The sequence below is a fragment of the Erinaceus europaeus genome, chromosome 5 (genome assembly GCF_950295315.1).
Source record: "Erinaceus europaeus chromosome 5, mEriEur2.1, whole genome shotgun sequence".
Lineage (NCBI taxonomy): Eukaryota > Metazoa > Chordata > Mammalia > Eulipotyphla > Erinaceidae > Erinaceus > Erinaceus europaeus.
Window position 1 is genome coordinate 107,853,931 of NC_080166.1, and position 16,213 is coordinate 107,870,143.

Below are 16,213 nucleotides of genomic sequence, written 5' to 3' on the forward strand. Positions count from 1 at the left end.
GTTGCTTCTGTTCTCCCTGGTCTAGGCTTTTGAGAGAGTCAACATTATCAAAGACAGCCTATGTATTAAGAAGACTCAGTCTGTGTTTTAATAAGATGAAGTAGAGCAATGCTGATTACGTCCTCAACAGGAAATAGTTTATATGAAAGAGTAACTGATATAAAGTTTCCTCTCTTTCTTTTTTAATCTGTTCCCTTTGCCCTTCAAACTGCTTTTTTTTTTTCAGAATGGGTTTTTTTTTTCTTTTTTTTTTTTTTTTCCTCTACTTGATTAAAGATGATTGAAATTCTAGATGTGGTCATTTTTGTCATAATTTTTTTATTTGTTCATTTCATTTTATTTTTTTCCTCCCGAGTGTATGCTTAGTTGTTGAGTATATGCATTTGGAACCATTAAAACTTCTTTTGATGTAATATAACCTGACACTGTGTTGGTACCTGTTTCACCATGTGTAATTTTTGTTCTACATCACAGTTCTTTGTTTGGAGTTTCATGAAAGATGGTAGGTTTTTTATTAGTACTTATTTATTTACTTTCCTTTTTGTTGCCCTTATTTTTTTTATTGTTGTAGTTATTATTATTGTTGTTGATGTCATCATTGTTGGATAGGACAGAGAAAAATGGAGAGAGGAGTGGAAGACCGAGAAGGGGAGAAAAATACAGATACCTGCAGACCTGCTTCACCCCCTGTGAAGCGACTCCCCTGTAGGTGGGGAACCAGGGGGCTCAAACCGGAATACTTACCGCAGGTCTTTGAGCTTTCCGCCACATGCGTTAACCTGCTGCACTACCGCCAGACTCCCAAATGATGGTAGTTTTTAATTGACAAAAACGAAATCTTACAACTACGTGCATACAAAAGCAATACTATTTTGTTACTAAATATTCAATATTAAAATTTACATCAGCAACTGTCTGGGGAATTCAGGAAAATAGAGTGGAATTTAACATTTTAACAGTTTTGTTAAAACTAGAAACGTGAAATTAGTCTCCCAAAGAGCTTCTGAAATTTCCTATCTTGGGACAATGACGGTACATTAAGTCATAATTGAGGATGAATGATTTTAAAACAACATAGATGACTTTTGAATAATAAAAAGAAAAATGAAGAGAAAAAAGAATAACTGAAAATGTATGTAAAACATGGTTACTTAGGCAGCAGCTAGTGTAACTCCATAATTGTGTGGACCTTAACTGATTGCTACTCTCTCAACATTCCACCCTCTTTTGAAACTGCATCAAAATGTCACACAAAGAGAAATAAAGGAGTTGGTGGTAGCGAAGTGGGTTAAGCATATGTGGCGCAAAGGTCAAGGACCAGCGTAAGGATGGCGGCTCCCCACCTGCAGGGGAGTTGCTTCACAGGTGGTGAAGCAGGTCTGCAGGTGTCTACCTTTCTCTCCTCTTCTCTGTATTCCCCTCCTCTCTCCATTTCTCTCTGTCCTATCCAAGGATGACATCAATAACAAAAACAATAATGACTACAACAACAATAAGAAGACAACAAGGGCAATAAAAGGGAAACTAAATAAAATTTTTAAAAAAGAAAGAGAAATAAAAGATAGGGTATCTTTATGAAGAAGAACACAGATTTTTTTTTTTCATTCAATGAGTTTGACAATTTAATTTTCTGGGTTCCTTTAGTTTCTCCAGAATTGGAATGTAGTTCCATAGTAATAACCGCAGGCCACCTCCCCATTTTCTAAGTTTAATTATTTATTTATATTATTTATAAATTATTTATATTAGATATTCCTTCTCTCAGTAGTTCTTAAAATTGAAATGGACATTGCAATACAGTATTTGGTGTAAGTTTGTGGTCTCATCTAAGTGTTTCACTCAAGCATAAATAAAGTAAAGTTTCATAATAGATATTATGCACATTACTAATCTTAAACATATTTTGATTCATTAAAGCTAGAAGCAATGATATTTATAAAGAAATATCGTTTCGTAATTTCTAAAAAGTCATCCATAATGTACATGATTTCAGATAGATACACATATCCACATTCACTGACCACAGTAAAGTGAAAATCTTTGATGGATAGAGTGCCTGAGGAAAGCATCAGTGTAGGTGAGGTTAAAAAAGGTTGAAAGGACAAAAAGGACTTGCTGAATTTGAGTTCCCATCTGCTATGAGCCAGAGTTTGGATATTTTTTTTCTTTAAATGTATTTAAAAAAGGAACATTGACAAAAACCATAGGATAAAAGGGGTACAACTTCACACAATTCCTACCACCAGAACTCGGTATCCCATCTCCTCCCCTGATAGCTTTCCTATTTATCTCTCCAGGAATATGGACCCAGGGTCATTTCTTCCCTGCTGAATATAGGTGTTGACAGGTAAATCCATACTCCCAACCTGCCTCTCTTTTTCCCTAGTGGGGCAGGGCTCTGGGGAAGCGGGGGCTCCAGGACACATTGGTGGGGTCATCTGTCCAGGGAAGTCCGATTGGCATCATGGTAGCATCTGGAACCTGATGGCTGAAAAAAGAGTTAACATATAAAGCCAAACAAATTGTTGACTAATTATGAACCTAAAGGCTGGAATATCACTTTGCATTATAGAATTAGAAAATGTATGTTTAAATGAATTCTTACATGTGATGTTGTCATTTTGTATAAACATCTGATGATATCACTTATGAATGGGATTAAGGGTCTTTTTTTCTGGTTCAAATTAGGGTTTTCTCATCTGTGCATTGTAAATGGAAGTTTCTATCTTGGATGTTGTGAGAACACTTCACTAAAGGAAATGCAACAAACACTAAACAGTGTCTATTGCGTCTAATCCCTAGTTTCAGTGAGTTAGCAGCTCTTATGATTTCATTAGATTGCTGGAATATTTTTCTTTTTCTATAGTCATAAATCTTTATTAAATACAAGTTTTTGTCCCAGTTATATGTAACATTACAATTCCTGATCCTTAAGCATGGTTCATGTACCCACTTAGATAATATAACTCTGTCTGTAGTATTATCATCATAACCAGGAAATTATTTTACTTCTTGGGATCTTACTTGAAATTTCACTATCTTAACAAATATAACATGTAATTCGAGAATTATCGCTTTGCTGTCATTTTCTAGATTTGAACTGATGTTGCAAAATACTGATTATATATATGTTCAGTTTGATATAAGTTTGCAGGTTGTACCTATTTTTTAATTTTTATATTTATTTATTTTCCCTATTGTTGCCCTTGTTGTTTTCTTTTTATTGTTGTAGTTATTATTGCTGTTGTTGTTGTCATCGTTGTTGGATAGGACAGAGAGAAATGGAGAGACGATGGAAAGACAGAGGGGGAGAGAAAGACACCTGCAGACCTGCTTCACCGCTTGTAAAGTGACTCCCTTGCAGGTGGGGAGCTGGGGGCTCGAACCAGGATCCTTATGCTGCTCCTCACGCTTCGCGCCATGTGTGCTTAACCCACTGGACTACCGTCTGACTCCCTAGGTTTACCTATTCTTACGGAATTTCTAGCATGGCTGAAGAGAAATTCTGCTACTTATTTCAAAGTAGACTTATATATAACATGGTGGTTATTTTGCAAAGCATAATCAAATTGGTTTCAGAAAAATGTAAATGATGTAATGAATGTACATATCAACTAAAATATACTGAGAAACTATATCATAGATCAACAGAGGACAAATTAGCAATTGTTTTTATTATCCCTAAAGCTCCCCTCCCCATTCTGCTTTGATATGATGCAGAAAAGGTAAATCCTACAAGATAGTTATTCATCAAAATTATAAAAGCTCTCAACTGGAGAAGATTTCATATGGATTTTATGCAATCTATCCCCAATGCATAGGTTTCCCTTTTTAACATCTGGAATCCAGACTGGATAACATTTAGGTAGAACTGAGATAAAACCTGAAATCTGTTGAAAAGTTAGGTTGAACTCTTATCAGAACATTCTCCAGGAATTTACAGAGCAGAAGGATAGCAGAAGCATCTGGAATGCAGTAATGCTTGCTGCACATGAGGGACAGAGTCACAACTAGTGTGACAGAACCGAGGCACTAGAGTAGAATGCACAATGAAGTCTGAGGTGTCAGGCTGCAGGCAAACTAGGGACAGTTTAAAAAAATCACATCTTTGTAACCAGAGACTACTTCACTTGACAGTTTTAGCAGCAGTTGATTTAGAAAGTATGACAGAAGCATGCAGGAAAGAGCTAAAGGGAAACAATCCATAAGAATATTGAGCAGGAAATTCGCATCCTTGTTAAACAGGCTTCTAAGCTGCTTGGCAACTTTATGGACGGTGTTTAATTTATGCCTAAGGAAAAATACTTTTGAGGAGCCATTCCAGGACACACTCAGCTGAGTGTACACATCATCATGCTCTAGGACCCTGGCTCAAAACAAACTCTCAGTCTCCACCTGAAGTGGGTAATTTTAGAAGCTCTGAAACAATGTTTCAGCTGTATCTCTTTCTCTCCTTCCTCTTCTTCTATGGATTTCTCTATCCCAGAATATATTTATTAATTAAAAACATTCTGGAAGATATGAATAAATAAGTGGATTTGGATTACAAGTGAGTTGTAACCTAAGAGAAGCAAGGCAATTGTTTCAGTTGTCTCTGAAAACTGTGAAGAATGGAAAAGAGGTAATTCCCACACCCTTTTTTCCTTAGGTGACTTCAGTAAGGGAGGTAACAAGCTATGGTTTAATGTAAAATATATATTGGGTTGGGCTTTTACTTGGTGCCCCAATTTTTTTCTAAACTTTTTTTCCTTTTATGGCAAGGAGATTATTTTGAACATTTTGGTAAGATTATCATATCAAAATTTATCATAGATAAACTTTGGCAGTACTTTATATGTAAATATACCTCTGACTCTTTAGAAGAAAAATTAATGTCAAAGAATGGACAAAGAACCAATAAGATCACTAACACAGCAATCTTTTCCTTACTCCCAAGGCATTTTCAATATTTAACATGATATCAGTGATTTGATGGAAATAATATTTCAGTTTGTATAACTCATTATATTATTTCCTTATAATATAACAAGGTGACTCACTAATATTTCAATTTGTAGTTCATTTCAAAATTTATTAAATATTTTATACTCATCCTCCATTCCAATGGGAGAATCAGACCTTTTATATATGCTTGTCCAAGAAGTTTCTGCAGGTGTACAAAATAGCTCACTTAGTGTGCTGCTTGGCCATGTGTAGGAGAACCCAGGTTTGCACCTTGAAGGAAACTTTGGTACCAAGGTCTCTTTCTCTCTCTGCCTGTCTCTATGTTAAAAAAAATTAAAAGAAACAGGATTTTTTGTAATGTGGGTAGAGGATGTGTTGGGAAATAGCTTTACTTCTTGTATGCAAAGCCCAAGCTAACATAAAACCTTTCTGTGTCCTATTGGAAAAATTATCTTTTAATTTGGATTTCCATTGAATGTCAGTAAATTCACTCAAGAAATTCATTATGCTTGCCAAGTCACAAAGTATTACAAGGGCATAGGTATAGATAGCATAGTAGTTGTTCAAAAAGATTCTCATGCCTGAGGCTCCGAAGTCCCAGGTCTAATCACTAATCACTGATACTATCATAAAACCAGAGCTGAGCCATGCTCTAGTAATAAATTATATATATATATATATATATATATATATATATATATATATATTACAAAACAGGTACTTTTACATGTTTTCAAAGTTGTTCCTAAATTTTGCTACCCATGGAATGATTACAAAAGCATTTGAGGGAGCTGTAAAAAAAGCCTTTGAATATTTAGAAATTGTAGTGCAAAATCAAATAATGTTTAGTGTATTTAATTTACTATATTTTCACTTTTAGAAAATTTATCTTATTTACTATGTATATGTGCATATGAGAGAGAATCAAGGGAGAAGCAGCAGTGGGAGAAAGAGGAGAGAGAGAGAGAGAGAGAGAGAAAGGGAAAACCAAAGCACCATTCACCTGTATGCAGAAATGGAAATCAGACCAGGAATCTCAGGCAAGCAGATTTGAAGTTCCACCATTAAAGACATGTCCCCAACTGTTCAATTTTAATCTTAATGCATTAAAAATTGTAATTTGCCACTTTGATTAGTCCAAATGGCTATAGTTTAAAGATTAGTTGAGTTGGATACCACCCTGTGTATGTTCATATTTCAAGCACTGGACAACTCATTATTTTTCCAATGAATACAATAATATTATTCACATTGGCTATATTTCTGAATTAGGACTGAAGATGTGAAGTTGAGAAAATTCCATGAGTTATAAAAACATTGACATTCATGGTCCATAAACATAAGAGATATAAAATTGAAATTCATATGACCATAGTCTTAAAAAATTATATACTATACTCAGAGTATTTATATAGTAAATCTACTGCTAGCAAAAAAAAGGCTTTTTTTAATGTTTATGTATTTATTTCCTTTTTGTTGCCCTTGTTGTTTTTATTGTTGTTGTAGTTATTGTTGATATAGTCGTTGTTGGATAGGGCAGAGAGAAATGGAAAGAGGAGGGGAAGACAGAGACAGGGAGAGGAAGATAGACACCTGCAGACCTGCTTCAGAGCCTATCAAGTGACTCCCCTGTAGGTGAGGAGCTGGGGCTCGAACTGGATCCCTATGTCAGTCCTTGTGCTTTGCGCCACCTGCACTTAACCCACTGTACTACTGCCTGACACCCTCCTCCCAAAAAAATATTTTAATGACACTAAGCTGCAACTCTGATGTGACCAATTAAAACTCAGGATCTCGACTCAAGTTGCTAAAGCCATTATATTTCATATAATTTGAAAATTTTACAAATGATTTCAAAATATCACACAGGATAAATTGGGAGGATTTTTATTTGTTAAATTAAGCCCTGTCAGATATTTAAGCCCACCCTAGTTACCTTATAAATTGTCTTTCACCCTCAATTTCTTTTTAGCTAGTACCCATGATGTTGGTATTCTCCAAATTGGTGGCATAACTCAGTAGAAAATAAACCTTTCTATAACTTAAAGATACTGGCCACTGAGCTGATTTCCATACTTTTAAGGATATGAAAGCTGCAAAGCATCAGTGACTTACCAGGGAGTTGTGTCACTAGTAGAAATACAAGACTCCACTGTGTCTTTGATAGATGCTAAGAATCCTAAGTTTCTTTTGAAGTATAAAAATAAAAAAGAAAGAAAACAAAGCTGAAAGGGTGATTGAAATTAAATTTTCTTATAAATTTTGTCAATTTATCAAACTCAAAACTACATTACTATTAAATAAAAATTAGAAGTTTTGCATAATGCTGAATTCTACAGATCAAAGTGCTATTTCTTATTTTTTAAAAACTTTTTATTTATAAAAGGAAACACTGACAAAAACCATAAGATAAGAGCGGTACTACTCCACACAATTCCCACCACCATAACTCCATATCCCATCCCCTCCCCTGATAGCTTTCCTATCCTTTATCCCTCTGGGAGCATTGACCCAAAGTCATTATGTGGTGCGGAAGGTGGAAGGTCTGACTTCTGTAATTGTAATGAATATGGGCGTTGGCAGGTTGATCTATACTACCAGCCTGTCTCTCTCTTTCTCCAATGGAGCGGGGTTCTGTGGAAGTGGGGCTCCAAGACACACATATTGGTGGGATCATCTGCCCAGGACAGTCTGGCTGGCATCATGTTAACATCTGAAACCTAGTTTGTGTATTTCAGAACTGAAATACAAAATCACTAGCTGATAAGAATTCACTACCTTTTCTGACATCAGTTTAGGATTGTCTCCAGGAGTGCAGGACTCATAACTATTGATATTTTTCTTAATGTGATACCTGCTTGTCTCACATACTCTCTGAAAGCAATTGGTTAACGTGCCCTAAGTAAATATTGGGCTTCTTCTTTTTCTAGCATTTGCCCTTCTTCCATAGCCAGTCAACAACTTCAGGTTGAGCCTAATGTAAAGTTTTGAGACCTCCTTTGAATCTGGAGAGGTGGCAGTCATTACTATGTGGGTCATAGTCTGTCTGTAGCCACAGGGGCAGTTCGGGTCATCTCTGGCTCCCCAGCGATGGAACATAGTGGCGCACCGGCCACGGCCTGTTCCATAGCGATTGAGGAGGGCCCAATCATATTTGCCATAAGCAAAAGAAAACGTACAATAGAATCACTGAATCTGACTACACTCAAAGATTTCTAGTTAGTTTGAGTTTAATTTAATAAGAATATTTCTAAATATATTTTGTGATTATCTCACCATTCTTTATGAACTAAAAATATCGACTGTTGCCCTTTAATCAGAAACCTTTAATTACATCTATACAGGAAGGGCGGATCTCTGTACCAGAATCTCTTCAGTGTACTTGGATGCCCTAAATTTTGAGAAAAACAGAGATTAATTCAATAGTAATATTTTTATTACTGTGTTCATTACCTTGTTTATTTCCCTGATTGGCCTAACCTCTACGCCTCCCTATTCCCAGCCGTCTTTGTTTTAGCTAAGATTATTTAAATTGGTCTGAGGCAATATGGAGAGTTATTCACTCAATGATTCAACTATGAACAGAAGGTATCCAACTCAAGTTATTGTTCAAATGCTTTTTTAAGTTTTTTAAATCACTTTTTGTATTTTGCTTCTTTGTCAGATTAAAAACCAAAAGATTAAAAGGTTATTTGTTATCTGCTCCAACACGGTTATAGGTTAGGAAGAGCTATCTTTTTCAAATATTTTATTTCCTGAGGCTTGAACTGTAACTCAGAAGTAGAGTTTTTTTGTTTTGTTTTGTTTTTTAAGAATGTGTGAACTCCTGGGTTTGATTCCTGCTACCTCTTCCCCTAACCCAAAGTATTTTAATTCCTAAATTCCTAGGATAGCTAACATTTAAGGAAGACTAGAAAAATAGCTCACTTGGTTAGTGTGCTGCTTTGCTATTTGCACAATCTAGGTTCCAGCCTATCCTACCACTGCATCAAAGGGAAGTTTCAGCATTGTATTTCTCACTATCTCTCTCTTTCTCTCTGTTTCTCTCTTCCTCCTTCCCTCTCAGAAAACTCTAGGTGTAGATAAGAGGAATAGTTGTATATGAGATTACAGGGGAAGATGGTAATTTATAACAAGACCAGAATGTGATTGGAATTACAGCTGCAGCACATGTATGTCTGTTTCTTTATATCACAGTGATTCTTTGAACACTAAGAATGTTCCGGCAGATTTTTCAGCACAATCTTCTGGTCCAAGGAAATTTATTTTCAAGTACATCTCCCCTGAGGGACATTGTATAGGGCTTTGGGGCCAAGACTTCAAACATGAAGGAAAAGGCAATTCTTTTCCCTTTGTCTTCAGAGTACTAAATTGTCTGTGGTTGACTGTTTCATGATATTGGGCCATAATCATGGCAAGCAATTTTTCCCTGACCATAAATCTTTGTTTTCTCCAATATGTCTAGAGAAAATATTTACTTCACATATGGAGAATATCATATCCCACCTACCTAGGGTTTTCTGATGTCAACTATAGATTAAGCTCTAAGAAACATGCAAAATCTATGCTTATAATTTAATTCCTGGTGTCTTACCTACATTCTGACAGATAGGTTGAGATACTCAAAAAGTAGATACTATGCTCCATCCAGCCAAAATGTGTATACTTACTACCTACTGCTGTTGTAGATTTCTTAAAGTATACTGGTGTTCTAATAGCAATGGAATTTCAGTGTTATATATCTCCAGTAACAGGTATTTATCATATTATTTTCAGTACTAAATTTCTTTATTTCATATTGCAGTGCCTTTACTTACCTTTGTTTATATTGAGGAGGGGTTGCTTTTTTTTTTTGCATGAGATTAGTTGATCCTTTATGACCCTTAAACTCTCCAACTTGTTTTCTTTTATTTTTCACCATTAACTAAAAATATGGGTTTAAAATTTTTTTTAATATTTATTTTCCTGTTTGTTGCCATTTTTTTATTGTTGTAGTTATTTTGATGTGGTTGTTGTTGATTAGGATAGAAGTGGAGAGAGGAGGGGAAGACAGAGGGAGAGAGAAAGAGAGACACCAGCAGACCTGCTTCACCGCCTGTGAAACTCCCCTGAAGGTTGGGAGCCAGGGGCTCCAACCGGTTTCCTTACAGGTCCTTGCACTTTGCGCCACGTACGCCCAACCTGCTGTGTTACCGCCCAACTCCCACTAAAAATGTTTTTTATGCAAACTTACAATCAGTAAAATTTTGAAAGATGAGGCAACTACATGTTTCTTCTGTATGATTTCACAATTTACTTATCACAGCTAAATAAGAGTCACTTTATGCTAGATTTAATATAAATTAAAACACCCAATTGATAGCATTCATTTTGCAACTTAGAAATGATTTAGAGTACATTGAAATTATTTTAAAGACATTGATGTAAATTTTAGATGTACCAAGGAAGCAAAAGACAGGGCAGAATAACATTTTATCAAAACTATTCATCCCTGAGACAGTTTTTCTAAGTCACTGGTTGTCAGTCAAGGCAATTTTCACCCCAGTAGGATTCACTTGGCAAGGTGTGAAGACATTTTTAGCTCTTAAAAATTATGGGAGGAGGGGATGTTACCAGAAAACTTATTAATTTTTAGCAATATACAGGACACACCCTCACAATAGAACTATTTTAATGCATAAAGTGTCAAAATTTGTTAAGACTGAGAAAAACTACTTCTGATAATTATTTGTAATGGAAATTACAAACTATTTAAAACATATAAGTTAACAAATCAGCTTTTTCATCTTAGTTAAAATCCCAAATGTGGTGACTGAATGGCTAATATATTCCTGAGTAAACTTTGTCTTGATTCTTTAATTATCAAGTATGTTAATGCTTGATGAATATATATATAATATTTAATGAAGTCTTGAAAGTTCTCCTTGTTCCCTGTATAAAACTATAAAGATAGACACATATTAGAAAAAATATACCACCTAACATTTTCATGATCTCTTAAAAGTTGCTATATTATATTAAATGAGTTACCCTATCCCTAAAATCAACTATCTTCAATGTACTGATTATGTCTAGGTATGATCTGTCTTCTTCAGTTTCAGAAGTGTTCCATATTTATTGGCATATTTTTTGTAGACTCTTACTATGCCTCGTAACATAGAGTAACTATATTTTGCTATACAGTCAACTCTGTTGACTAAAGATAAACATGAAAATATAAATAAACCTATACAGTTCACTAATATATACAAACACCTTACATAATGTTCATGACTTAGCTAAAGAAATTTTACTAGATGGACGAATAGATAAATCTATGCATGTAGTAGAGAACTCCTTGATTCATTTTCAATTTTATTACACAATTCAGTTCTATTTACAATAGCTCTGCTTTTTTATAGAGAACTCTGTATAATTTTTTCATATATTTTGGAATGCTTAAACCTATTTTATATTTTGTATACATTGGAAACAAAAACTGTTTTAGGTTTAGTATAGCTCAATTAATTGACCAATGCATTCATACTATTTTGTTATTTGCATTGTGCAATGTAAAAGTATAATAACAAAGTCAATGAGCTGGAAAGTAGTGTAGAGGAACAGACTATGAGGAACAGTGAGAGGCTGAAGGAAAACCCATTAACTTCTCAACTTATAAACTGCAGAGATAAAGTCCTTTTCTCAAAAATATCTTTAACTTTTGGAAAAATGCATACATTTACCAAGGTTCTATTGTATATATTTATTTATTATGCAGGGAGAAAAGCACATTTTAATTTTACATTTGTAGGTTCACTAAGTGAAAATATGTCCAATTGGCTATAAAACTGCATCAAAACATAGATGCTACTAGTGTCTGTTCACAAGACTTAGAACAAATATAAATATGAGAGCTTCAGTTTTCATTTGCATTAATCCTGCAATCATAATCATACTGCTATAGTAAGATGTGCATTTAGTTTTTCTCAGAAGTGGAATGAGAGTACATAAAGCACATTAAATTTAATTTAACATTCATGTAGATTAATATCATATAACTTAGTAAATAGTAGAAACAAACATCTACATTCCATTTTAAATTGAAATGTCATTTTTATGTCCCCTGACCAATTTGGAGTTATTTGAGGAAATACTAATAATAACTTAAGCAAGAAATTTATTTTTTGTTTTAATAAGATACTGGGACATTTTGTTTTAATAGGATACTAATGACCTGAGATCTAGATATGAAATTACTCCTTAATGAAATACTAAAAATAGTATAATAGTTATATTCTTGTTACACTATGCTTATTTTAAAAGATTTTCATGTATGTGCTAATATACTTTGAAAATCACAGATACAAATTTTCAAAGTAGGGGCTAGGTGGTGGTGTACCTGGTTCAGTGCAAGTGTTACAATGCTTTAAAGACTCAGGTTTGATTTCCTGGTCCCCACCTGCAGGGGGAAGCTTTGTAAGTGGTGAGGCAGTGCAGTAGGTGTCTCTCTTTTTCTCTTCATATTTCCCCTACCCTATCAATTTCTAGCTATCTATATCTAGTAAATACAGATAATAAAATAATTTAAAAGCCAAAATATCAAAGTATATTTCACCATTCTTTTAATACTCTATAGATTTTTTAGGATGCATATAGAAGCACAAGTTGTATCTTTGCTGAATTTTTCATTAGATCATATGGTTCTTTAATTTTACATTGTCCCATTATTATGAGTTGTGCATTAGAACAGAATAACAGTGCTGTCTGTTATATATTATTATTATCATTTATCCAAAAGTATAGCACTTTTCTAAATAATGAAATCATTTTTATAAATCATCTTTAATTTTGCTAAACATTATATTTTTCCTGCTTGTGTGTGTGTGTGTGTGTGTGTGTGTGCGTGCACCGTAGAATGAAGATTACTTTATTGCCTGATACATTAAAAAAAGTTTTCTGTGTAAGAAAATAACTTGATAGGCTACCTGCAAGCACTAAGATTCTGTTTTAGAAAGAAGAGGAAGATAATTTGATGGCATATGGTTGATTTATGCTTACCAAATCAAGCACTGAAAAAAATTTTAAATATTAAATTTATATTCTCAATTTTGAATGTATTAAATACACTGAAAGGAGCAAGTCCCTGAGAGCCTGAATTGTCTAGGTGGACTCTGGCAAAGGCTCTTACTATCTCCTTTTACCTGAGATACTATTACAGGTGACTGCAAGGATACTATAAAGGACTAATTGAAAATGTGAGTAGCTATAGATTTGACAAGTTAATATTGATTTTATTTGTTAAATATATTTGAATTTGGGGAAAACTACTTCAGCATATAGGGAAGTGGTTCAGCAGGTAGAGTGCAGGACTGTCATGTGTAAAGTCCCCTGTTCGGTACCCCTGGAACCACCTATACCAGTAAGTGCTCTGATATGTCTTTCTCTTTGTGTCTCACATACACATATACATAACATATTAAGTTGTTAATATTAAATAGGACTCTATGCCTTGATTGGTTATTGCAATGTGACCCTAGTCCTCATTAAGAAATTATGAGTTTAAACTTGGTCCTCCCTGCACTAGGGAACCTTTCTTTTTTTTTTTCGATTTTTAAAAAATTTTTTATTTTTTAAGAAAGGATTAAAAAAACTATAGGGTAGGAGGGGTACAATTCCACACAATTTACACCACCCAATATCCATATCCCACCCCCTCCCCTGATAGCTTTCCCATTCTCTATCCCTCTGGGAGCATGGACCAGGGTCATTGAGGGTTGCAGAAGGTAGAAGGTCTGGCTTCTGTAATTGCTTCCCTGCTGAATATGGGCGTTGACTGGTTGGTCCATACTCCCAGTCTGCCTCTCTCTTTCCCTAGTAGGGTGGGTCTCTGGGGAAGCTGAGCTCCAGGACACATTGGTGGGGTCTTCAGTCTAGGGAAGACTGGCCGGCATCCTGATGACATCTGGAACCTGGTGACTGAAAAGAGAGTTAACATGCGAAGCCAAAAAAATTGTTGAGCAATCATGGACCCAAAGCTTGGAATAGTGGAGAGGAAGTGTTAGGGGGGTACTCACTGCAAACTCTAGTGTACTTCTGCTTTCAGGTACATATTTTGCAGTAGTTTACGGATACGTGTGAACATATGCTCTCTCTCACAGAAACTGGTGTATATCTAGGTTTTGGGACTTTGTTAGAAAGTGAACCACCTGAGATGGAATTAGAGTATACTATGAAAGGAAAGGTCTCACCCAAGTAATGAAGCTGAAGGGTTGTCATTCCACACATGAAGTGTCTGGACACAGTCTGAAGTGAAGCATGTTGAGGTGGCAATTGTTGTGTTGGTTAGGTTGTGATCGGCAGATGCAATATTATTTGATATGGATTGGGAGATGCATACGGGAAAGTGGGCCCTATCCAAGGGTTCCAGGACTGGGGGAACCTTTCTTTGCTGTTATATCTTTTCCCCTCTCCCTCTGTCCCTCTGATTCTGTGTTTCTGCCTCTCCCTTTCTAGCTGAGAGCGGTAAAGCACCAGTAGTAACATAAAAATGCCACAAATACATGACAAAAACGCATATGTACTTTTTTATATGACTGAAAATATTAGCAAAAAAACCAAAAAAGCCCTGAATTTACTAATGTGCCATTTATTGGCTGGTTATGTTTAAGTTAGTGAATCTTGAGTTAAGGTAAGCACATTTCTTAATAAAACACAATTTAATTGCATTGAATCCATCAAAGGTTTGTTTCCTTTTTGAGATGAAAGGAAATATTTAAAAAATCTTAGATTGAACCTGTTGTTTCACAGAACAATATTTGTTAGACATTTAATCAGTCATTAGAAAATAGAGAAGTATTTTAATAATTCTCAGGAATTGAAATTATATTTCATACAATTTGAGAGTATACATTTATTAAATTGCTAAGTGAAATTTAAAGGTAATAAAAAAGTCTATGCTAAATATCAATAGTTGTGTATTTGTCACCAATTTTTTTAAAGTACTGTTGTTTAATTTATTGCTTTTAGATAGACTCACAACAGAGTGAAAGTGATAGGGAGAGAGAGAAAGAAAGAGTGACAGAGATCACAACACCAAAGCTTCCTTCAGTGCAGTGCAGGGGGCAGGGCTGCCTTGAACCTGGGTCAAGCACATGGCTAAATAGAGAACTAAGTAGATGTGCTTTTTAATACCTCTCCTCATAAAAACCACTAATTATTTGATCAATTATTATTTGCTATTGTTAAATGTATAGTGATCCCAGTCTACTATGCTAATATTAAAAACTTGAATTTTCTCTTAGAAGAAAAAATCATGGAGTCAGCCACATATTTTACTTGGAGGGTACCTGTGTTGTCATGTATGAGACCTGAGTTTGAGCCTCTGACATGCCACATGGGAAAACTATGACAAGAGGGAAAACTTCAGTCCTCCGATACTGCTCCCTCTCTCTGTCTTTCTGTCCCTTTCTATCTGAAAAAAAAAAAAAGTCAGAGTGGAATGGCAAAACCTTGACAACAACAAACAATCAAAAATAGGAGAAAAAAGACAAATTTGAAGACAATTAGAACTCTTTCAATCTTATTTAAATTCCTGAGAGATGATTAATTATAGGTGATTAAATTAGATACCTGACATTTTCAAGAAGTAAAGAAATATTTATATTTTGGTATTCAAGTATATTAGCCTATCCAAATATATGAGGAAAATGAAGGTATTGGAATGAATTACTCACATTTTTATGTGTGAATTTATGAGACTTTACACACTGTTCACAGAAATGAAATTAACATACAAATATTTTGCTAGTTTCTCTTTCTCATTAAATCCTGTATATTTCATTTCTAGTCTAATAAACTCTACTGCTTCAAAGATTTTAGTAACAACACTTACATCTTCCTGCTAACACAATCTGTGGATTGAAAAGTGGTTTATTTCTTATCTACAGTATATAACAGGTGATTAACTGAAAAGCATATGTACTATGCAATGCCTTGTTTGGTGAGGTTTTATATATGTAATGTGCCACCAATATATCAGTATGTAAAAATAATCAGACTAATTATTATTCCTAGTCAATAGTCTGAATGTCATGGAATACACAGGATACATTTCCCTGTTTTAGTGCATGTAATTTATATATATATATATATATATATATATATATATATATATCAAATAGGAAACAGTTTAGTATAGATATGAATATACAGTAAATATATATTGAGACAAAGGCATAATTTTAGGATTAGTTCTATCTCTTTCTCTGCACGAAGCAGAGATGGAACCTAA